A 27,295-nucleotide genomic window follows, 5' to 3' on the forward strand; every position below is an offset into this window, starting at 1 on the left:
TTAATGCCAGAATAAAAAAATCCCTTTTAAATTTTGATGTTCGTTATTATTTTTTCTTTTTTTTTATCGATTAACAGAACATGTCTGATTTATGGAGAAACCAAAATGCATTCTGGGAGATTTAATTTTGTAATTAAATTACTTTTTGCAAATAGGACTTTTTAAATTTTCTTTTATGCTATTACATTTTTTATTTCAATAAATATCCAGTTAATAATAATAATCTAATGTATAATTATAAAAGTTACGTTGACCCTAGAACCCCCCCCACACACACACACAAGAAGCAATCACATAATTTTATGAAAGATAAGTATCGCTTATACCTACTTGTTAGTTATAAGACAATTCCAATATATTTCCTGATTCTGATACTATTACTGATTCCAATTTTGTTTAAATTTCTGAACGCAGAATTGTTTTTTCGGGGGGGGGGGGTCCGGATTACCGTAATTGTAGGAATAATCTACAGATTATAGTTTTACTGGTAGTTTAAAATTAATAAATATTTATCATGTAATCATTAATATGAGCTGTGGAAAATTAAGTTTTCAAACAAAAACAATAAAAGGAATCGTTTTTGGCATTAGAAATTAACCACCAATTTTTTCGATTCCGATACCCCCAAAAAGTTCAAAATTTTTCAATTCCCGATTCTGATTCTGAATAATCGTCCTAACACTACTAATAAAGAAAAAAAAACATAACTTTTAGTAAGTTAAAACAAGAAATTTATTTTATTTTTTTCTGTATTTCATGAAGAGAAGAAATTCTTTAAGCTCACCTCAGAGTTTTCTGTAAGTAAAATCCATGATTGTATACAGGAACTGTCCAAGCAAAGCTTGGATATTCCCATAGCGAAGGATTAATGATTCCATGAAAAATATTTGGGGTTCAACTGCTTAAAAAAATATAATGGTAATTCCTCCAATTGTTGTAGAATAAACAACAGACTAGAATCAGGTGTGTTCTAGCCGGCTCTATGCACACATTTGATGTTTTAAAAGAAAGCTATGATATCATGGACTATGAAACAGTAAAAATAAAAAAAATAAAAAAATGAACAAAAAAAAAATGAAAAACAAAACAAACAAAAAAAAACAAATGACTGGCACAAGTACTTAAGGAAAGAGTGCTTAAAATTGTGCTTCCGGCACACAATTCAAGATGGACACAAAGAGAGCAAATAAAAAAAAAAGAGTTACTTTCATTTAAGGGTGAGAAAAAATAAAATGGCGAATGAAACAATCATTTAGGTATCAGTTGAGCTCAAGTTATCGTAGTTACTGACCGACCCCCACTCTCCAGCAGAGAAGTTACTTCTACAAAAACAAGATTAAGTCCTTTTTTTTCTTTTCTTTTAAGGGCCATTCTGTAAAGATGAAAACAAGTGGTGACCACTTGCCAAAAGATTTTAGCATTAGATACAACAAGTGACTAAACATACATAGACCGCTGTTCGCAGCTGCTGTTAGCTGAAAAAAAAAAAAAAACAATAAAAAAAAAAACACAATCAGATAACTACAGGCAAAATTTTTTAAGAAGACACCTTAAATGGGCAGTCATCTCTCAAAAGTCTCTTGTTTTGTTTTGTTTTTTATCTCTACGGAAGCGCTATGTTTAGAGTCCTTTATACCCAGACGCATTTCTCAAAGTATGACGGCAAACCAGGAAACGAACACTAAAAAAAATTTAAAAACAAGATTTGTTTTAATTAAAATATTGTAAACATACAAACATGAAACGCTAACCATAAACCGTATTCCTACCAATATAAATGGAAACTTCGCCACCATTGTAAATCAAACAACACAGATAAAATTTGAAATAAAACCAACTCGGTAGATCATATATTCAATTTGAAATAATTCTGTAATCACATATTAGAAAAGCACCCCCTTTTTTGTGTCCTGTTTACGAGGTAGATACCAGTGGTTGGTGTACCCAGGCCAGAAGTTTCAATTTTTCCAATTACCGATTCGGTAAAATGTTGCTCCCGATTCCACGATTTTAATGAAGTTTTCACATAGACCTAATGAGCCAAGATAATGTGTATGAAAGCGGTGCATCTTTTCTGACAGCTTTAACAGAGCAACATTTTTTTATGCTTTTCCGAAATAGTTTCTAATCCAGTATGCAACCTATTGAACGGTTTAAATTTTAGTAAGTTATTTATTCATTAAGCTTAACGATTTAATAGATCACACATCAAAAGAGCATTTACTGATCTAGATTATTGGTAGATCACATATTGGAGTGTAATTGATTCACTATATCATATATTGGATTAGAAACCATTCGGTGGATCAAAGCAATTGAAATATTGACGAGAACTTAGCATTCTTTCATTTATGCAAACATCGTAAAACATAACAGAATTCTTTATCTTTCTGAACTTTTGAGATGAGGATTGATGAGTCGGATTATTTGTACCATTTGGACTACTGTTCTTATCTGGAGTATTATTTGCACAAGATGTGTAGTATAACGGATAAAGTACTTGGTAAAATTCGGTTGTAAGTGACTCTTCTGGAGATCGAAGGTTCAATCCTAAGTACAGGCGATATTAAGAAAACAATTTGAAATTACTTAGGACTTCTACCTAGTCATGGCTGATGGAATGAGAGCATGCTAACATTGTGGGTTAAATCAGAGGTTCAATTCAAAAATGTTGTGCAGATTCCTGAGTTCAACAGAAAACTTTGTTGAATCATATGCAGGTGACAAAAAGCGTTTTGGTTATAGTTAGCTAATATATTTCCTAACTTCCGGCGTAGCACTACCGGAAGCGGTGACAAGGCAAACCAGTTCCTTTGCTTTTTTTCTCTCGCACTTATATATCTCCTGTGCATGTATTCTTTCTTTTTTTTTTAATTACGTTTTTCCAATAGTTTTTTTTTTTTTAATAATCATTGAAAGGTTTTTTCTGGCCTTATTTTAAATAAGAATTATTTGAATAGAGTTTTTTTTTTTTTTTTTAAATTATTAAATCTTTTTAAAGTATTTAGGAATATTTTGTATTGGATACGTTTTTATTTTATGATGTTTGAAATTATGTTATTTCGATTTCAATAATTTTATTTTTATACTTTCATAAACATGATTTATTATATAAATTCAAACAAAAAACTTCTTTTTTTTTAAATTTAAAAAAGACTCTTATTTTTTCATAATTTCATAAGCATATGTCTTATAAAATTTCAAATAAAATAAAAAAATTATCTTTTATTTTGTTATCAAAAGTGCCAATAAAAACTAATTGTGTTAATTTTATTTGTGTAATTTCGTTAATTTTATTGTATATTTTTCAATAACGTCATTTTCTTATATTTTATTTCAATAAATTGCTTCACAATAGAAATACTGAAGAAGAATAAAAGTGAATGAACTTGTCACCACTTCCGGTAGTGCTCCGCAGAAAATTAGGAAGTACGTTAGCTGACTATAACCAACTTTTTATTCATTGTTTTTGTTGATGAAGAATTAAAAATACTCGTGATACATATGGGACTTTTAGTAATATTTTGATTTTGTAACTAAAAAGACAATTTAAAAATTGATAAAATAAAAGAAAAAATATAATCAAACAGAAACTTATGTTGCATTTAAAAATATTTGAATAAATAAAGTTGAAGTTGTTGCAATATTTCTTGCATCAGAGAAGGGTTATGACCACAAAGACATGGTTGATTAATGAACCAATCACATGCCAGAACAGCTTTATAAAATAGACTGAATCTCTTTGAATTCTTTAGTGAAATATCTCTCTGTCTAAACACGAAAAGACCACTAAGCTTCTGCTGATCATGACTGGATTAATTGTTTGTTTGGGAAAGTATCTTGAATTAGATTTGTGCTGCCATTCTATTTCAAGAATGACTTTACACTGAAGACATACAAAAATAAATTTGGTATCTCTTCAATTATTAACCCACATTTCTGTGAATCTTGGATCAGGCTCGCCCGCAGATGGCGTAAACTGCTGAGCATTGATCAAACAAAAAACGCTCAGCCAATGAAAATTCGAGAACAAACGCACTGTGTTTTTAATCAATGAAAATCTCAGCAGACGACATTTGATAAATTGGAAGAAAAAATTTAGCTTTAATCACACAAAATATTTAATCAGTTAAAAAAAACGGAAGATATCACAATGAAATTATTTCAAAAGAGAATGGAGGGGATACGATGGCCATATAGATTTGGGTGATTCTATTTTTTACAATGTGTGATAACAAATTCAACCAATGAAATGCCAGAATAGCTTTATAAAACAGACTGAATCTCTTTGAATTGTTCAGTGAAATATCTCTCCATCTAAACATTAGACTACTACGTTTTTGCTGATTGTGACTGCATTAATTGTTTGTCTGGAAAAGCTTCCAGAACTGAATTTATGTTGCCACTTCTTTTTTTTTTTTTTTTCCTGCTTAGAACTACATTTTTTTTCCTATTTCAAGAATAATTTTACACTCAGGAGTAGTTCCTGTCTGTCCCATCAACAAAATATTGCATCCCTTTTAGAAGTACTTTAATGGTAGATGCTCTGACGAACTACAAGCCCTAGTACCACCTCGACATAAATACTCCTGACAAACCCAACAAGCAGCAAAATCCCACCCTTACACAGTAGAAATCTCTAGATGTAAGAAAGCCTTCTACTCTAATAGTTTCTTCCCTAGGACTACTAGAATTTGGAATTCCCTTCCGGGTTTTTTTTTTTTTTTTTTTTTTTTACACAGTGGTCACCACTTATCAAGGCCCGGAAGCCACTCAGGGATAAGGGTTATTGCAAGTACGTGACGTTAGTGTGGAGATTTGATGAAGTGTTTACTTAAGGGGGCGGTTCATTAGGAATTTGTTAACGTTGGACTTGAACACATCCAAGTTGTATTCAGGTGGGAAGCAGGCAGACGGAACAGAGTTCCACAGGCGTGCAGTTCTAAGAAAGAAGCTTTGTTCATGGAATCCACGTTTTGATTTAGGCTCAGATAAAGAGTGGGGGAAATTTTTCACAGTGGATTCGGCTAGACAGGTGTTTTTCGTGAAAGATTGGCGAGGGGGAACCAGAGATTGGAGTTCAGACGAGCACTTGCCATGGAAATAACGATAAAACAAGGATAGGCTCGCAACATCTCTTCTGTGGGAGAGAGGTTGCAGGGTAGAGAAAAGGGAATCCCCCACTAAGCCACGAAGTCTATTTTGTACTCTGTCAAGGCAGGATAGGCTGTTTTTAGCAGCTCCTGCCCAGATATGGTAGCAGTATTCCATCCTTGGACGTACTTGGCTTTTATATAGATAGAGAATTGCATCAGTAGTGAGATATCTTCTGGAGTGGTAGAAGGATCCCACCATCTTTCCAGCGTCCTTGGCAACAGACTTGATGTACGTGTTCCATTTCAGATCAGGAGTAAAGGTCAAACCCAGAAGCTTGTCAAAACACGTGGCCTCTCCCAGACGAGAGCCATCCATCTCAATTGATGCCAGATGGGGATCAGAGCGTTGATGATGTAAGGATAGGAGTTTGGTTTTAGACGCATTAAAGGTAACCAGCTACATCTTCCCCCACTGAACCACGCGCTCGAGATCAGAGGAGAGAGAATCAGAGAGAACTTTGTCATTTACAGCCTTTGATGTGTTGCCGTAGATGGTCGTGTCATCAGCGTAGATGTCAACGAATGATTTAAGTATGTGTTTAGGGAGGTCATTGATGTAGATCAGGAAGAGAGTTGGGCCCAGGATTGACCTCTAAGGGACTCCAGCATTAATACTGCAGGCCTCTGATTTTTGTCCATCGACCACTACTCTAGGAGGAGAGAAATGATTTAATGATTGAGAAAACATTTCCAGTTATACCATAGCTGGAAATCTTGTGAAGTAGACCCTTATGCCATACCTTGTCGAAGGCTTTTGATATGTCAAGAGCAATTGCCCTAGAAAGGAAGCCTTTGTCAAGAGATTCACTAATCCTGTGAGGTTCCTGTTTTCCCAACTGTACTGACATACAGAAGTTCAAGTGTAGTGTAAACAGACATCTTGCTGCTCAACTCCCCACATAGTACCCCTATAAATTATGTCCTAGATATTAGCCTCCTACATCAAAGTGACACTGTGCCTTGTTTGTGGTGAAAATGCAAAAAAAAAAAAAAAAAATCTCGTAGAATTTTGAACAAAAATAAATCGTTTTTAGCTATTTTTTTGTTTGTTTGTTTGTTTTTTTTTGGGGGGGGAAATTCTACACAGGACTAAGTTTCTGGATTTAGAAAAATTTTGAACATGATTTTAAGAGTTTAAACAGGATAGATATTGGTGGAGGCAGGGAAAAAATGAATTTCCTCACCATTATACATTAACTATAGCCACTCTGCCACTCTCTGACCCCCCCTTCTCATCTTCATAATTACCAGCGACCATGAAAAAGGTGCTTACCATCCCTAGGTAATTTCTAACCGTGACCATGAATATATGAATGTGTATAGCACATCTCACCCTCTATCCAACCATAACAGAGTACATAAAAAAATAAAAATAAAAAAACAATCAATACAATAAGTGAGGACTGACCCACAAATCCTAGAAACCACTCCTTTCTGGTAAATATCTTACTTAAAACTGAGAGGTCTGTGTCTGTCTGTCTATCTATCTATCTATCTATCTATCTGTGTCAATGTGTGCATTTTCTATAGAAAAAAAAGGTTAAACAATCTGATAATGCAGAGGAATAGGCAACTCAAAGTCGGCAGCAAACATTTTTTAGATAAAAAATTTGCATTATACTTAATTATTTTTTGCATAAAAAATAAATAAAAATGTTAATTTTTAAAAAATTTTTAATATTATAAAAAACATACTATACAAATTTCATAAAAAAAAGGATATATTTGAATTTGAAGGGGCTATGTTCAAATAGTTTTCCTTGAGATGCATTTAAATATTCAGGAACACTTCCATTGCCTTCCCTGGTAAATTTTACATAAGAATATCCTTTATTAAATTTTTTATTTACATTTTCTAAGTTTTTTCTATAAAGAACACACAAACACCACAGAGATATTGAGTTTTATATAGAGAGATTTACATAATGAAGAGAAATTTCCTCATATGTATGAAAAAAAAACTATAATGCAGAAGAATAGGCTACTCAAAGTCGGCAGCAAATATGTCAGATAAAAAATTCACTTTTTACTTAATTAATTTTTGCATAAAATATGAAATAAAATGTTATTGTTCATAGCTTTGAATTTGATTTTAGTATTATAAAAAAAACATACTGCTTTATGAAATATTTTTTTTTCTTTAAGAAAAATAAAATTTTTTCATCTAACACTGTTTGCTGCAGACTTTGTGTCACCTATTTTTCTGCATCACCAAAAAATTATTTTTGATAAATTTTGTTTATAATTTTGTAGTTTATCACCTTATTTTTTAGTAATCAAAATTTTTTTTTTTAAATCTCAAAATCTAGATTTTAGAATATGATTTTTTTCTCATATGTAGGTGGAAAAAATCGATGATGCAGAAGTAAAGGCGATTTGAAGTTGGCAGCAAACATTGTCAGCTAAAAAAATTCACATTTTACTTACTTTTGCACAAAATAATAAATAAAATGCTATTGTTTCATTTTTTTAAATTTGTTTGGATTTTTTATATTATAAAAAATATATTACATAATGAAATATTTATTGATTTCTTTAATTTTTTTTATTTTAGAAAAATAAAATATCTTTTTTACCTGACACTATTTGCTGCGGACTTTGTGTCACCTATTCTCTTACATCACCAATACCCTAAATAAAATCTAAGTTTATTTTTTATATATTTTGCAGGGGAGGTGGGGGTGGTGGGAGTGTTCCTAAATGTTTGTGCACCCCTGAGATGGTTATGAAGGCATATCCGCCTTAAAATTATCCTAGTTTGATGAAATTTAAATCATATGTCTTCAAGTCCAACGTAAACAAATTCTTGATGAACCATCCCCTTAAATATTCCAATTTGCCAAATTTCTACTAATAACGATTACTACAAAATTATCCCATTGACTACTGCACACTCAATAACCCTTATCCTCGAGTGGCCTCCGGGCCTTGATAAGTGGTGACCCTATGTAACAAAAAAAAAAAAAATGTGTAAAATTCTCAGAGGAGGACAATGGAAGTGGTCCCAAATCAGATTTTAATGAAAATCATCTCATATAAATATAAGACACTAATTTAGAAAGTTTTCCAACATTTAAGCCTTTTCCAACGATATGAGAATGCGAACCAGAAAGTAAAAAAAAGAAAAAGGAAGTAGTATGGTGTTATGAACATCGTAAAAAAAAAAGACATGTTAGTTTTTCTCATTCAACCCCAGACAACGTCGGACAGTTTTACTACCTACCCGGTGTTTTCCTTGTTGCGCATTTACTTTGTAAAAACTATACCAGTTTTCCGTTGCTGTTTTAATATTATTTTATTCTAATGATAAGTAATTCTGTACACCCGAATATAAAGTTACACCTCATATTGTTTTTTTAAAGGTGGCAATCATTTGAAAATAATTCTGACCTGGACAAAGTATTTTCCAAAAGTAATCAAATCGAATTATATTTTATTCTTCTTCGCATGCTGCAAAAATCCACAAGAAAAAATAGAATCTGATATTAATTTTGTAGGAAGAAAGTTATTGATGATAAAGAAACCATTAAAATATTGCCTTTACTTATACTGCATATTAGCATGGCTGCCCAGCATTGCCCGGGAACATAGACAACAAACTAGAAAAAATTAGAATTTGGCAACAAAAAATACTAATTTTCTCTATTTGAGACTGTTCCGATGATCAAGAACTGAACAGACACTTCACTTTAATCTTAGCTCAAAAGGTGGACAATGTGTATGTGTGTGCATGACTCCTTCCCCCAAACTTATATGTAGGTTTCTGTGTGTACCTAATCACTGCTGTCCTCTAGCAGGTATTTTACTTATCTTTATCCCACCCCTCCTCCACTTCCTAATACGAAACCTGTTTGCATTCTAAGAAAGACTCTTTTTCTCTTGTTTATTGAGTTTTTATATGTCAGACTTATGTCTGTTGGATAGTGTTTTGTTTTGTGTTGTTTTGTTTTGATTTTGTTTTGTGTGATTTTTTTATGTCACCCCGACCCTCCCCTCATCCATCACCACCATCTTTCAGGCCAGACGATTTTATGATTTTTTTTTTTACTTTGACCATTGCCACCACCACCACCACCACCATATATCATTTTCTGGCAAACTTTACTCCTTGTTTGAACTACTAATCTGATCACCCACCCCCTCGTCACACACACACACACACACACACACACACACACACACACACACACACACACACACACACACACACACACACAACAAACAAAATTCAGCTTTCCTAAACTTAAAACACTAACACAGTATATTTTTCGTTTTCACAATTTGAAGAATCTGAGGGAGATAACTTCTATTGTTCGTGTTTTTTATTATAAAGAAGTTATCTGACTTTAGTCCAATTCAATGTAATAATGCAAATATACATGAGTGTGTGTGTGTGTGTGTGTGTGTGTGTGTGTGTGTGTGTGTGTGTATGTGCGCGCATTTCTGTGATTCAAAACTTGATTTAAATGCCTGCTATTAAAAAATCTCTGATTGCATATAACTAAACTTAATTTAACGCATACTGAATATTGAGCTTCCACAAGCAAATTTAAAATTGATTCGTTAATATGAAATGTGTTTTTCTTATATGAGTTTGACTGTAACTATACAAAAATTTATTTTATATCATCATCATTTCTCTCTCTCCCTCTTATATATGAATATATTTTATGAACTCTCTTATATATGAATATATTTTATGAACTCTCTTATATATGAATATATTTTATGAACCCTCTTATATATGAATATATTTTATGAACCCTCTTATATATGAATATATTTTATGAACTCTCTTACATATGAATATATTTTATGAACCCTCTTTTATATGAATATATTTTATGAACTCTCTTATATATGAATATATTTTATGAACCCTCTTATATATGAATATATTTTATGAATTCCTTTACATATGAATATATTTTATGAACTCTCTTATATATGAATATATTTTATGAACTCTCTTTTATATGAATATATTTTATGAACCCTCTTATATATGAATATATTTTATGAATTCCTTTACATATGAATATATTTTATGAACTCTCTTATATATGAATATATTTTATGAACTCTCTTTTATATGAATATATTTTATGAACCCTCTTATATATGAATATATTTTATGAACTCTCTTACATATGAATATATTTTATGAACCCTCTTTTATATGAATATATTTTATGAACTCTCTTATATATGAATATATTTTATGAACCCTCTTATATATGAATATATTTTATGAATTCCTTTACATATGAATATATTTTATGAACTCTCTTATATATGAATATATTTTATGAACTCTCTTATATATGAATATATTTTATGAACACTCTTATATATGAATATATTTTATGAACTCTCTTATATATGAATATATTTTATGAACTCTCTTATATATGAATATTTTATGAACTCTCTTATATATGAATATATTTTATGAACTCGCAAATATGAATATATTTTATGAACTCGCAAATATGAATATATTTTATGAACCCTCTTATATATGAATATATTTTATGAACCCTCTTATATATGAATATATTTTATGAACCCTCTTATATATGACTATATTTTATGAACTCTCTTATATATGAATATATTTTATGAACTCTTATATATGAATATATTTTATGAACACTCTTATATATGAATATATTTTATGAACTGTCTTATATATGAATATATTTTATGAACTCTCTTATATATGAATATATTTTATGAACCCTCTTATATATGAATATATTTTATGAACCCTCTTATATATGACTATATTTTATGAACTCTCTTATATATGAATATATTTTATGAACTCTCTTATATATGAATATATTTTATGAACCCTCTTTTATATGAATATATTTTATGAACCCTCTTATATATGAATATATTTTATGAACTCTCTTACATATGAATATATTTTATGAACTCTCTTATATATGAATATATTTTATGAACACTCTTATATATGAATATATTTTATGAACCCTCTTATATATGAATATATTTTATGAACCCTCTTATATATGAATATATTTTATGTACCCTCTCATATATGAATATATTTTATGAACTGTCTTATATATGAATATATTTTATGAACTCTCTTATATATGAATATATTTTATAAACCCTCTTATATATGAATATATTTTATGAACTCTTATATATGAATATATTTTATGAACTCTCTTATATGTGAATTTATTTTATGAACCCTCTTACATATGAATATATTTTATGAACTCTTTTATATATGAATTTATTTTATGAACCCTTTTATATATGAATATATTTTATGAACCCTTTTATATATGAATATATTTTATGAACTCTCTTATATATGAATATATTTTATGAACCCTCTTATATATGAATATATTTTATGAACACTCTTATATATGAATATATTTTATGAACTCTCTTATATATGAATATATTTGATGAACTCTCTTATATATGAATATATTTTATGAACTCTCTTATATATGAATATATTTTATGAACCCTTTTATATATGAATATATTTTATGAACCCTCTTATATATGAATATATTTTATGAACCCTTTTATATATGAATATATTTTATGAACACTCTTATATATGAATATATTTTATGAACTCTCTTATATATGAATATATTTTATGAACTCTCTTATATATGAATTTATTTTATGAACCCTTTTATATATGAATATATTTTATGAACCCTTTTATATATGAATATATTTTATGAACCCTTTTATATATGAATATATTTTATGAACTCTCTTATATATGAATATATTTTATGAACCCTTTTATATATGAATATATTTTTTTTTTACCAGGAAGGTTGTCGATTTCACAGCCAGATTATATATCAACTAAAGAGAAGCAATCGATGCTTTTTTTTTTGTTTAATCAAGGAATTAATTCCCTTATACCAACTGATTCCTCCAGGGATCTATAAAAATGATTTCCCTATGCCTATGTCTAGAGAGAGGAATAGGCTGGGTGGAGAAATAAGAGGAGGCTATGGAAAGGGAAAAAGATAGAGATAAAAGTGTAAATAGAAATATGTTACATTTTTTGCTCTGGGTAACAATTGAGTAGTTCTCCTGCTGCTGCTGCTGCTGATGATGATGATAGTGATGATGATGATGATGATGATGATGATGATGATGATGATGATGATGAACAACTCAATTCAATAAAAACATTATAGACATCACGTATGTTATCTAAGATCCCCTCTTGTCCCGAATTAGTAGAAGGAAGGAAAAACTTAAAACGAGTGTTTCCTGCCATTTTCTGTGCAATGAGGCTGATGCATTTTATGTCAGCATCATTTTTACAGTCTGGGAATTCAAAAGAGGATTCGTTTAGCAGAAAGAAGTCAAGCAAAATAACGAAGATACACCATTATGCATGAGTGTCGTCATCTAGTGGTGGAAGATGAAGTTAACTACAACTTTTAGCAGTGAGTGCTCTCAACTATTTAACTGCATCAAACTTTTTTTTTCTTTTTTTAAAATAAAACTCTCTTCATCCTCCAATATATAATACAGTTCAATGTGTATTTGTTTGTATGTACATATCTATTATAATAAAGCCGTATTCCTGTCTGTCTGTTTGTTTGTTTGTTTGTTCACATATGTTACATATAACGTTATCGGAGGAGATATATATATATATGTGCAGTACACGTCATATATGGTGTCATCTTATGTGACGTCATAGAAAAAGGCAATTTAAAAAGGAGAGGGGAAGTGGGAAAAATGAAAGTAAACATTGACGGGCAACACCAGGTAAATTATCTAGTGTATATATATATATATATATATATATATATATATATATATATATATATATATATATCCTAGCATAGGTGCCCGGCGTTGCCGGGGTATTTTGAGAGGTATATTACTGTTTTGGGCTAAAATCAAGTTATTAAGTTAGATCCATGTCCAAGGAACCTATACCTAAAATTTCAAGTGTTTAGACTGAAAATTGTCGGAGGAGTTTGGTAGAGTTCTTAAAGGTCAAATCGTTGAACTTTGACCCCTTTATCGCCAAATTTCTTGCCGAAAACCGATCACATCGATTTTCACAAATCTCAGTACTCTGTATACCAAATTTCGAGTCTGTAGACTTAAAATTGACAGAGTTATTGCGTAGGGAAATGTACACACACAGACACTTTCACAGATATATATATATATATATATATATATATATATATATATATATATATATATATATATACGTATCTTATTTAATATATATATAATGATTGCATCGTTGTTGTTTCCTGAATGGAAATCCTCTGACTCGCCTACATTTATCAAAACTATGCCCAATGACAAGCAGAGTGTAATTATAGTGTATTTATTTCAACAAACATTATTGGCTACATATGTGCATACATTTTTTTGTTGCAACTCCTTTAGAGAAGCAGCATCTTTAGGCCAAATTTTTTATAAACTCATAAGAAAAAAATCTTGCCTGAAAATGTTGCCTTAGACTAGGAGTTGTAGTAGAAACATGTATGCACATGTAGCCAATAATGTTTGTGCGTGTATATATATATATATATATATATATATATATATACAGATAGATAGATAGATATATAACTGAATTTGAATCTCTTGACCAGCAGTAATTATCACTTCCTAAACAGATGATTGCATAATCATGAAACACTAATGTCTGTAGGTATAAAAATAATTGGCAATATTTATTTGAAAAATATTATAGTTATAAGTCCCCGTTAAAAATTTAAAATTGAGCAGTCTTCAGGAAATTGAGAAAAGTGAACAGTCAACCTTAGCGTGACTACGAGATTCCAACTTCCTATTATTGAATACTCTCTCTGACAGCATAAGAGTGGCTTTGTGACTGGGTTTGAATCTCCCGGCCAACAGTAATTATCATTTCATACACGGATTATTGCATCGGAATCGGAACCGGTAATTGTATCGGAATCGGGAAAAATATTGGAATCGTCCCATCACTAGTAGGTATACAACTTCTTCAAATCTAATGTTTGTTCCATCAGCTAACAATCAATAAATACAATTATAAAATAATTTCCCTTTCACAATCAATCCAGTGAACAAAATACACAAACAAATGTAAAATGTACCAACACTGACCGAACTGGGCATGGGTCATCAAGTTCATTGTAAAAATGGGAAAAATTTGCAATGAAAATGACGATCGTCTTATTATTCATTATTCATTGTATAATGATTTGTGAACATTCTCGTCAAAGCTTTATATATATATGTGATGCATTTAAGGATAGCATACAATACTATTTTCGATCATTTGTTCAATACAATAGAAAAAATATAATGCCTCATTATCCAACTTTCCTAGTTCATGGAGACCTTGTATTTTTGTATCTATCTACATATCTATTAAAGTGAGTATGTGTGTATTTGTGTGAGGGAATTTCTAAACCTATACACTCAACAAATTCTTGATCTAGAGGCTTCAAATTTGTAATTATAGGATATTGGTACTTGGGAGTCATCGATTTTTTTTTATCTGTTTGCAGCAGTTTCATGAATGCGCATGCGCGGCAGTGAAACATAACGGTTTCTTTATGTTAAGAATAAGATTGTTTGAAAACGCTTTGTAAACGTTGTGTCAAGCTGGCTTAATGGTTATCGTACTTGACTTACTGTCTTTAGGTTTTGGTTTCAATCCCAGATTGATTATTTGTTTTTTTACTTACAAGAAGTGAACTGTTTAGAAAAAACATAATACTCGCATGCACATGTCTCAGTTCTTGTATTAAATAAAATATAATATTTATGTATATTTTACAACTGGATAACGCTGGATGGCTTACTAGTATTAGTAATAAATTTAAACTGGATGATTCAGTTTATTATTAACTATATATATATTATTTATATATACTAGCAAAAGTACCCGTCGTTGACTGGGATCAAAAACAGCCTACAGAAAATGGACTCTGATTTATGAAAGTATGACAGGTTATGAAAAGGAAGGGTTGTAAAGAGATAGCTTCGAATTTGGGGGTATCAAAACCAAAGCAAAATATGATGAAAGTAAAAATAAAATAGATAAACCCCATAATTTATCATACCATACCTGTTCACACTGAAACACTTATCACAATATTCTGTGGATCTATATTAAAAATCCTTGTTAAACTTTGTGACATATTTCAATTCTATGGAGGTCAGGTGCGAACAAATACCCCATAATTTTATTATACCATATTTTTTCAAACTGAAACATAATTATCAAAGTATACTTACGCAGATAGATATGAAAAGTCTTTATTAAAGTTTGTGCCTATTTCCATTCTATGGAGGCCAGGCGCGAACGCAGACCCCACAATTTTATTATACCATCCCTATTTAAGTTAAATATATACTTATCAAAGTATTCTTATGTACATCTATATCAAAAACACTTGTAAACTTTTTTTTTTAATTAAAAATTTTTTTTATTTCTTTACTTTGTGGACCAGGCGCGAACGCAGACCCCACAATTTTAATATACCACCGTTCTGCCAGATCAAACATACCCATTCCTCTGTCTCGATACATCTTCTATCATTATATGTAATCAGTTTTTTAAAATAGTCAACCATATAGGAGCCTATTCGTGACCAGACACACACACACACACACACACACTCACACAGACATTCAGTTTTATATTTTATATATATATATATATAATATGAGAAAATTTCGGAATAAAATAAAAGGTTAATAAAAAAAAACTTTTCAAATTCGAAAAAGACTTTATGATTTGAACTGGCCATGGAAGCACCGTTTTGGCCAATGTAACAAAATTCTATACCAAGCTATTTTCTATTTCTTCTCCATTTGAAGCCTATATCCCATAAATCTTTCATATAAAGGAGAGTTGTCTGTGTGTGTGTGTGGGTGTGTGTGTATCCAGTGAAAAAGGAATGGGCTGGGCAGAGGAGAAAAAGGGGGTGGCAGAGAGGTAGAATGGAGGAGCGCGGGGAGAAAAAAAAATAGATAGAAAAAGTGAGAGGCTGATAGATAGAAGTTTTAATAGAAATAGGTTACATTTTTGTCCCGAGCAATGTCAGGTATCCCTGCTAGATTTAAAATACAGGAAGAAGAAGAAGAAGAAGAAGAAGAAGAAGAAGAAGAAGAAGAAGAAGAATCTTTGATTTCTTTAATCATGGCAGTTTCTCATTCTGCTACGTTTTGAGAAATCGGTAGATATGATGATTTTTTTTAATATATAAATATAAATATGCATTTACCGTCGTCAGACTTTTCAGATGATCACGGAAAGTACAGACTTACCTGAAAAAAAAAAAAGAAAAAAAAACATTAAAGTATTTATTTGGACAACAGGGTGTGTATTAATAATAGACCAACAAGCAAGTAGTCAAGTCAACAGACATAAGTAGGTAGACAAACAGGTAGTTAGATAAAGCGACTAAATAGGTAAATTTGGTTTGATTTGTTTGTTTCCGGGTACATCAGCTCCAACATGTATTGTAAAAATATACAATATCTATTGTAAAATATTCAATTTGCAGACAAGGCAGATTCAGCATCTTGAAAACATCTCAGAAACTGTTTCATATTATCATTTCATTGATTGAATACTATTTCAAGGAAAGGCGTAGTAGCGGACACGATAGGGCGACTATTTACCTTGTTGATTACTTTCGGCCAGAAGCTGCGGCCTCCTCTGCTGCCAGTCGTCGCGGGTTCACTCCACTGGACATGAGCATTGGAGGTTCAAAGGGTGTCTATCTGATGCGCAACAGATACTGCACCTAAACTGCGCAAGCAAGTTTGGAGCCAAGGTGGGAAGTCCTGTAGTGATGGAGTGAGATTATGCCAACACCAAGGGATAAAGCACTGAGGCCCCGACTAGTCATCGTTAAGACTGACAAACTGCATGATGATGATGATGATGATGATGATGATGATTTCAACAATATTCTCGGTGTGTTTTATCCGTTTGATAGGAGTTGTGAGTACTTACTTAAATTTATACAATTTTTCTTTTTATTAGAAATCGCTCCAGACAAGGCATGCAGCCACTTGATATCAGCTAAAAAATTTTTTTTTTTAAATACTACTCATAATACAAAACCAGAATAATAGGCTAGTTTGAATCAAGTATCACTATGAATGGGCAGATGCCTTTTGAACTGATATGTTATGACATAGGTCGCACACAAAGTACTCAATTATGCACCAGTTATCTACCCTTGTCATGATTTCCGATTTGTCCGACAGGCGGCATTCTCTACTTCCTGTTCAATTAGCTACCCTTTTCTCTCTCTTTTTCATTCGAACCGTCTATGTGAAGAGACGTTTTTAACACACGCCTCCGCAGGGCGTTATCCTTTTCAACGTAAGGATGAACACACGTGTATATATTAACGAACTCTCGTATATACCCACACACATATATACACAATGAACATACGATATATACACACAACAAACATTTTATTTCAGGCATGCTTGTCCATATACATACACACGCGCGCGCACACAAACACACTCTGTATTGTTCATAACTTATCTGTGTAAATAAATCCTCTCTGTATATATGTAAATATGTAACCCTTCCTTATCGTGCTTCCTTTTAATATCTTCTTTAAACTGTACTCGGTGTATTCTTGCTTGTTTGTTTACTACGATGTCCCAAGAACAAATGACGACCTCCGACCTTCAATGTAACTACGAAATATCGAACACGCTCCCCACAAATCGATACCCTCGTTCCCTATACATGTAAGACAGATTACTATTTGGGTCTGATTGTGAAAATCTACAATATATACAGCACAATCACGTTGACACACCAGTTCTCGCCAGATCACCGAAGTTAAGCAATGATGAGCCTGGCCAGTACTAGATGGGTGACCATTTGGGAAGACTAGGCGCTGTATGTAACGCGAGGTAAATACCAGGTTAGGAAACTGGCACGGTCTATCCTTCTCTCGAGGGTAGATGAGCCTCTCTTAAGTCGTGGTAAGCAACCAATCTAGTGATAGCGTTACGATAAAAATACCCTTGATAGCCCTGGCGAAGCATCAAATATTCAGCCACGGACAAGATTTGAATTACACTACAAACTCGTGTTGTGAGTTCAATCTCGGCTATTGCCGCGCTGGATGGGATGAATGGTGAAAATCCACCAAGATAAACTTGTTGGATATAACGTAAGTAAAGGACAAAAACAAAAACATCAAAGAGTAGTTAACAGTTTATAACATTCCATCGATATTGTTCAAGAAAGCCGTTGATGTAGAAAAATGTCTTTTGTTTATGAATGAGAATTTCACTTGTTATTTTTCTATGATCGCTGGAGGTGTTCTACGGCCACACGGCGTTAATAGACATAAAATTGGTCGAATATTATCTGACCTTTTACAAAATTATTTCAGGGGACTGATTAAAAGTCACTCTGAGAAACACCTACAGAGAATAGTGTTGGGGAGGGGGGATGAAGGGGGGTTATGTCAAAGGTCACAAAAGAAAACATTTATCGCATTTTTTTTTTCTCTCAAATTCCACAGGTTAACCAGAAAACATTGCACTTAGCGATGTCATGCATGTGGTCTATATTCATCGTTAAAAGCAAGGTTACAGAGTTTGGGAATTGAGAGTCAAAGATGTAAGAATACTAGCGAGAACTAAGATTCAAGAGGGGCTTTTAGAGCTGAAAGTGGAAAACGTTTGTTTCTGGATTTAAAAAAAAAAAAAACGCAAAATTACGCTATAAACTTAATAACTCACATCTCTGCTATATTTAAGAAAAAAAAATGAAAAAAATTTTTTTTTTTTAATGCAGAATTCCCCCCCAAAACTCACATTGCTATATTTAAGAAAAAATAAAAAATATAAAAATTCCAAATAAATAAATACATAAAAATTCAAAATAAATAAATAAAAATAAATAAAAATTAATAAATAAAATTAAAAAACACAAAATTCCTCTAAAAAAACCCAAAGAACTCACATCTTTGCTATATTTGAGAAAAAAAAAAAATATATAAAAATTCAAAATAAATAAAAAAAAAAAAAAATTAAAAAAAAAAACGCAGAATTCCCATAAAAACAAGAACTCACATAACTTATATCTCTGCTATATTTAAAAAGAGTAGAAAATAGATTTTGGTTTACTTTCGTCAGCCTCGGAACTCTTGCTTCACTTTATTTTGTCCTTTAGTCCTCACAGTCTGGCCATTGTATGTACTGCGTTGAGTCAGAGAAACTTTCAGGTTGGTATCTACAAGCACGTTTAACTTGGACGTAACGGGCTACTATATACGGTGCAATCACGTTGACACACCGGTTCTCACCAGATCACCAGAGTTAAGCAACAATAAGCCTGGCCAGTATCAGATGGGTGTCCATTTGCGAAAGTCAGGTGCTGTATGTACTGCACCGAGCCATAGAGATTTCCAGCTTGGTATCTAGAGGCGTGTTTAACTCATGGAGGGAGGGGTACATCTCCGAACCAAGACAGAAAGCAACGCAAACTACCGTCTTTACTTGTCTTTCCGAGATTACCATGGCTCTAGAATTTGGAGAGCTGTGGTTGTTGATGCTGTTAAAATAGATAAATTTCTATTTAACCCATAGTTGGGGCCCTAACAGGTACTACCACTCTGAGTCAGAGTGGACCTGGGAGCAATGGCAATTAAAGCTGGGGCCTCACAATCGCATTTAGTTTAAGGTCATATCCAGGACCACTGAGTCATAGAGATTTCCAGCTTGGTATCTAGAGGTTTGTTTAACTCACGGAAGGGCAGACAGAAAGCAACGCAAACTACCGTCTTTACTTGTCTTTCCGAGATTACCATGGCTCTACAATTTGGAGGGCTGTGGTTGTTGATGCTGTTAAAATAGCAAGGCCGCTGCATGCATGCAGTCCTCATATTCCATGGGTGATGTTTCTGACAAAGGAGGAAGAATTGATGTTTTCTGGGTCAGAATCTATCATCTCACACTTATTGATATCTGTTGTTTGACCTTGAAGTAACATTTTTTTTTAATTCCTTATATCAAGTGGTTTTATGTCTTGTCTGGAGCGATTTTCACAAAAAAAGAACAAAAAGAAAATTAGAAAACAACTTAATATGTGTGTGTTTATCTATAGATATAGTGCAATATTACAAGCTGGGGTTCCAACTAATTTAGTCTTCTTGCGGATGCAGAAGAATGATAAGGCCATGTCACCAGGTCTCCGTGGAACCCTAAGGTTCCTTAAGAGCGTGCCAAGAGTTCCTTCAAGAGATACCGATAAATAGGCAGAGATTATTATGCTTTGCCTCTATGCGCAACTGCATTCTTCTTTTAAAGACCTTATTTTTTTATATTTAAAAAAAAAAAGTTTTTGTCAGTTTGTTTGAGTTGGAGATGGGGCATCCTACCAGATGCCAAACATCCACCTGCTATCTTATAAATTCAACTGAGAGATCTTTTTAAGATTCTGAGCGTCCCTTTAAGTGTTTGAATCTCTCTTACACTTGGTTCACCTGGCATATTTGTAAGACAGTTTTTTTTATTCTTTTTCATGAAACCAGTTGCTCCTATAATTACTGGAATACTGGATAGAGATCTTCCTAAGATTCCAGTTTCTACTAATGTCGCACATAAGACCTTGGTGTTTTGTTATCATTTTTTTTTTTTTTTTTTTTTACATAGGCGTCACCACTTATCAAGGCCGATCGGCCACTCAAGGATAAGGGTTAAAGAGTGCAGAGTAGTCAAAAGGACAATATAGTAATCAATAGTAATGGAAGTTCGATAGATTTGTTAACTTAAGTGGAACGGCTCATCAGAAACTTGTTTCCCTCTCAGTTTTGTTTAATCGCGTACCATTGGGGGACACTGACTTCTACTAAGGTTGCTTCTTTCTCCTTCTGGTCTCATATCATGATGTCAGATTTTATGCCTCCCTTTTTCTCAGTACGTAGCTGTAAGAATTGCATAGTCATAGTGGATAGTGTATAACTTATTTCCAACTGTTTTTTTCTGGTAAACATGTTCCCAGGACCTGCTGTTGTATTCGATGTTCAACTTTTTACAGATCGTCCGGTGGAGATATTTGTCCACTCCCTTGTATCGCGTTGTAGAGTAGCCATCTCCCAACATAACCTTACATCTCGATGTCAGATAATTCACACTCTCTATTTCTGTGTGGCAGAACCTGCACTTGTTGTTATTGCTGAGACCACTCATGGGAAGACATTATAATCCTCTCCTCATCATAATGGTTTTCATAGTTTTTAAATCTAATTTCTTTACATTACAGTACAGAATTATGAATAAACCGGAGAACGGATCCAGTTATTATGTGTCTGAATTAGTTGTCAGAAAATTATGTTAATTTTTTTTTTTAATCTATATATTAATACGATAGCGTGTGTTATTTTGTGTATCACGCTTACATCTGTTTTCTTCCGAATGACTGTTTAATTGTTATGACCTATTTCTTATAACAAATAATTTTACCAAGAATTCTTCATAAGTTTTGGTTTCAGTTCTGATTACAACTGAAGAAACTCAAGATATCAAAACATACCCGCACAGCAGCAGCCATATAGCATAATGCCTAGAAGCTTTGACTGTCGTTTGGGCGGCCGGGTTTCAATCTTGGCTTGCGGTAGTTGCTCTCTAGCTGCACTGATGAGCTGTGATACAGCGAAACAGTACTGTATGTGGATGATTATATATTTATTTCTTTCTTCATAAGTTTTGGTTTCGTATCCGATTCAAGCAGATACACCTAAGTCATATGGATATAAATTTTTTTATTTTTGAAATCACAACTTTATGATATGTAAAAATCGATAGAAAATATATATGAAATCTGCAAGAATTAAAATATATTTAAGCGTATTTTACAATCTGGCTATGCCAGGTGTTCCTGCTAGCTTAGATAAATGCTTTTGCAGTTTTAACAAAAGAGCTACAATAATATCAGGGTGTCTCCATTTACGCTGAATATCTACAGAATGCCAACATCAATATATTACATATGAATGAGTCCCCTGTGGAATTTCCACAGGCCCTGATAGTTGTTTTTTTTGTTTTGTTTTTTTTTGTTTTTTTTACAATTTCACCCCAAACAAGGCACATTGCCACTTTGATGTAGGAGGCTACTATCAAGGACATAAGCTACAGGGGTACTATGTGGGGAGTTAGCCAGCAAGATGTCGGTTCACATTACACTTGAACTTCTGCATGTCAGTACAGTTGGGGAAGCAGGAACCCGGAAGGGAATTCCAAAGTCTAGCAGTCCTAGGGAAGAAACAAGACTTTCTGGTATCTGGGGATCTCTACTGTGTAGGGGTGGGATTTTGCTGCTTGTTGAGTTTGTTGGGGGTATTTATGTAAAGGAGATACAAGAGCTTGTAGTTCGTTGAAGCATCTATCATCAAAATATTTGTAAAACAGGCAGAGAGATGCAACATTTCGTCTATGGGACAAAGGTTGAAGCCTAGCTAACAGTTCGGGACCTATTAGGTTGGCGACTCTTTTGAACCCAGTCCAGGAGTGAGAGACTAGTAGTAGATGCACCAGCCCAAATATGACAACGATACTCCATACATGGGCGAATGCTGGTCTTGTAGAGATACAGGATACTCTCAGGTCTCTACCAAATTACTCAACCAATTTTTACTTTAAACATTTGAAATTTTATATAAAGTGTATTCAGACATAGAGCAAGCTTTTTAATAGGTTTTTGGTCAAAGTTCCAAAGATTTGACCATTGCAGTTTCAAGCAAACTATTCAGCCAATTTTGGGTCAAAACATTTAAAATTTTACATAAAGGGTATTCAGACAGGCAGCAAGCTTTTTAATCAGTTTTTGAGCGAAAATTTGGCTGCCAAGAGGTCAAAGTTGAAAGAGTTGACCTTTGCAGACTCTACCAAACCCCTTCGCCAATTTTTGATCTAAACACTTGAAATTATAGATGTAGGTTACTTGGACACAAGTCAAACTTTTTAATATATATATATGCACATAAAGTTATGAACAGTACATAGGGCCCGAGCAATGTAGGGGTTCCACAAAGTTTAAAAAGATTGGGAAACACTGACCCAAAGATTAAAACATTCACAGATATAGACAATTAAGATGACGCTACTAGGCTTTAAATGTAAATTATAATGTTTCATCGCAGGAACTCCAACAACATCGTACATTTAAAACTTGACCAGCTCATTTGACATAATGACAAGAATATTCATCAATGGGCTGTGAGACCAGAGTTCCATCCTGGGTCGGGTCATAACAAAGACTAAAAAAAATAATTGTAATTGATAACTCTTCCCTTGCTAAACATTTAATACTATGGTCGACCAGTTTATATTTACAAAAAAGGTACCGGTACAGATTTTGAACCGGACATTTGTCATAATGGTTAGAGTGTTTGCTAACAGGCTGGTAGACCAGGGTTTGATCCTCGGTTGAATCATACCAAAGACTTTTAAAAAATGGACAGGATCAAGTGTAAGTGGAGTAATCCTGGGAAAAAAGTGGCACCCTCTTTCACACTTCTGTGTAATAATAGCTAATGAAAGGGAGCCTTTGGGTCGCCCTTGACTATAGTTAACCATTTTACTTTTTACCCCCACGTGTCCCTTTGTATAATTTTAGTGCTTCATTGCGCTATTTGATAAACCTGTAAAAAGGAAAGCGTTTCATGGGATTTCGTGTGCCAAACGACTGAGTTTGAATAGGGGGTTATAAATATTTAAGGATCAAAATAGTAGCAGTCATGGAGGAGGAGGGAGAGATAAAAGGCTGATTTCTAACTTGGAAGGAAATAAATGTTGTGGAAATAAAAACCCCGGAAGATAAAAAAGAAAGAATCAGGAAAACGAAAAAAAGGGAGGGGGGGGTCCAAGCATAAAATAAGTTTGCCTCACTGCAAAAGAACAATAAAAGTAAAATAAGAAACAAATGTCAGCTTTTCAATTCTTTCGTCCTAAGTTCAGGTTACAGCTATGATTTACATATGTTCCTATCTAACACCCACCTCCCTAAGTAGTAGTATCATTTCTTGCACGCTCCAGAAAGAGACAGTCCCCATATTATCTTACGTTCTGAATAAATGCTCCAGAACAGAAAACATTGTTCGTTTTTTTTTTTTTTTTTTTTTTTTTTTTTTTTTTATTAACAATAACACAAAAAGGAAACAAAGAATAAAGAAATCTTTTTTTTTTTCTTTTTTTTGTAAGGACCGTTTGTATATCGATATTGATTCAACAATTTTTATTTGGAGTAAAAAGTCAGTATTAACCAACTTTTTGCAGGAGTCAAAGTTAGGCAATAATTTTTTAAGAGTCAGTTAAGTAATTTTTTGCAGAAGTCATGGTTAAGCAATTTCTTACAGGATTGAAAGATGTGCAATTTTTTGCAGGAGTCAGTGTTAGGCAATTTTGCGGAAGAGTTAGTTTTATGTAATTTTTGCAAGAGTAAAAAGTATACAATGTTTTTGCAAGGGTTAAGCAATTTTTACAATAGACAGAGATAAGGAGTTTTTGCAAAAATCAAGAGTTTAGCAATTTTTGCAGGAATTAGGATTAAGCAATTTTTGCAGGAATTAGGATTAAGCAATTTTTGCAGGAATTAGGATTAAACAATTTTTGCAGGAATTAGGATTAAGGACTTTTTGCAGGAATTAGGATTAAGCAATTTTTGCAGGAATTAGGATTAAGCAATTTTTGCATGAATTAGGATTAAGCAATTTTTACCACAAACAGATAAAGGAGTTTTTGCAAAAATCATGAGTTTAGCAATTTTTTCAGGAGTTGAGGTTAAGTAATTTTTACAGTAGACAGGGAAGCAAATTTTGCAAGAGTTAAGAGTTACGTAATTTTTACCATAAACGGGGATAGGTAATGTTGCAAAAGTCAAGGGTTAAGTAATTTTTGCTAGAGTAATGGTTAAGCAGTTTTTGCTGCAGTCAAGGTTAAGCAATTTTTGTATCATCAGCAGTTTTTGGCAAAGTCATGTTTAGATACATAACTTATTGTTTTCTTCAACTGTAAAGCAAAATAATAAAAGAAAACAAATTACATTATTTTTCTCTTTAAATATTAATTCAAGCAACATTTTCTAGCCGGAAGTTTTTCTAACCGGAAGTTTGAAGTCTATAAAATTACTTTAGAAATAAGCGAATGTTAGTTTTTACTTAGCTCCTTACGAGAGTAAAGTTAGACGCAAAGTCAGTTTCTAAAATAGGGAGACTACAACTCGCCCCCTAAAGTGTATCCTCTTGATTGGAAACAAGAATTAAAATTTCATGAGACCAGGGCACTTTCACTAACTGATGACACGAAAGGCTACGCTTTTTATCAGATTATAAAAACATGTCCGACATTTTGCATTCATAGTTTTTTTGTTTTTGTTTTTTTTGATGGTGGACATGTTTTTACCATAATGACATTATTCGAAAAATCATTTTAGAGATTTTAAACTTCCTGTTTTCTAACAGGAAGTTTAAAATTACTTTTAAAAAAAAGGGGGGTCACCACTTATCAAGGCCTGAATGCCACTCGAGGATAAGGGTTAATGAATGTAAAGTGGTGTAGTAATCACTTATGGTGTAAATTGAGTAGAATTTGATTATTTATGAGGACGACTTAACAAGAACTTGTTTATATTAGCTTTAAAGGCTACCATGTTGTATTCAACCTGGAAGCATGCCAGCGGAACAGTGTTACAAAGCCGGGCAGTTCTGAGAAAGAAGCTTTGTTCATGACATTTATATTTAGGCACAGATAGAGAGTATGGGAAATCATATTTTGTGGTTGTAGCTAGTCGAGTGTTTTTGTGAAAGTTTGGCAAGAGGAACCATAAAGTGGAGTTCAGTCGAGCATTTGCCATGAAAATAACGATAGAAAAAATATAGGCTCACAATGTCTCTTCTGTGGGAAATAGATTGCAGGAAATAGAAAAGGGCATCACCTACTAGATTCCAAAGCCGATTTTGAACTCTATCAAGGCAGGATAGGGTGTGCCGAGCAGCTCCTGCCCAGATGTGGCAGCAATACTCCATTTTAGGGCGCACCTGGCTCTTAAATAGAGGATTGTATCGGCAGTACTCACTGGAGCAGTAGTGATCCAAACATTTTACCAGCAATTTTGGCAACAGATTTGATGTATGTGTTCCATTTCAGATCAGGAGTGAAGGTCAGTCCTAGAAGCTTGTGAAGACATGGGGCTTCCCTAGGACGAGAGCCATTCATTTCAATTAGGGTGTGGTGGGGATCAGAGTGATGATGATAAAAGGAGAGAAGCTTGGTTATCGATGCATTAAAATTAACCAACCACCTTTTCCCCCATTGCACCACGTTCTCAAGATCAAGAGTGAGAGAATCAGAAAGATCTGGGCCATTACTTTTCAAATAATGGAATGTCATTATAGTAAAAACATGTCTGCCATTAAAAAAAAAAACAAAAGAAAACAAGAACTATGTGGTATTTTTGTGGGTGGAATTAAAGTTTGAAAGCAAAATCAAGTATTGTCGTTCTTTTGCGTTCCTATTAATTTTCAAACTCAACCAGGTGATAAAAATTGAGCCAAATAATTATAAAGAGAATACGAAAAACAAAAAGAAAGTTTAAAAACTGAAGAAAATAAAACTAAGCATAAAGTTGCATTGTTATAAAAAAAAATCGGGTTTGTATTACTGTACACATAGATTCAAAAAAGTTGTCAAAAAACAAATATATAACAAATAAATGTTATCAAAGGCAAGATAAGTTACTTTTCTACCAAACTGGATATATTTTTCGTGTTTTTATTCAATGTAAGATGTTTATTCAGCTCGAAAAACCTACAGTGTTTACCGATGTATTGGAAAATTCGAAATGGCGCCTCATTCCCTCTTTAACACGGTAAGTTTGGGAAAAGGTGTTATAAATAAAAAACTAGAAAAAATACTATTAAAAACCCGCCGAATATATGTCAACCTATGTCACGGTAACATGTATTAAGCGAGTTTTTAACAGTATTTTATCCAGTCTTTTATTTATACCACCTTTTCCCAAACTTACCGTGTTAAAGATGGAGTCAGACGCGATCTTGAATTTTCCAATACATCGGTAAACACTGTAT

The 27,295-nt window shown here is 32.8% G+C and overlaps 1 protein-coding gene and 1 pseudogene across 6 annotated transcripts in view; one reads left to right on the plus strand and one right to left on the minus strand.

Annotated features, from left to right (window-relative positions):
* LOC145247503 (uncharacterized) overlaps positions 1-27,295 on the minus strand; it is a 1,258,807-nt gene that overhangs the window by 526,633 nt on the left and 704,879 nt on the right. The gene's annotated exons all lie outside the window — the stretch shown is intronic.
* Positions 17,987-18,103, plus strand: LOC145247573 (5S ribosomal RNA; annotated as a pseudogene).

The sequence above is a fragment of the Euprymna scolopes genome, chromosome 25, assembly GCF_053919585.1.
Source record: "Euprymna scolopes isolate OS-2025 chromosome 25, ASM5391958v1, whole genome shotgun sequence".
NCBI lineage: Eukaryota > Metazoa > Mollusca > Cephalopoda > Sepiida > Sepiolidae > Euprymna > Euprymna scolopes.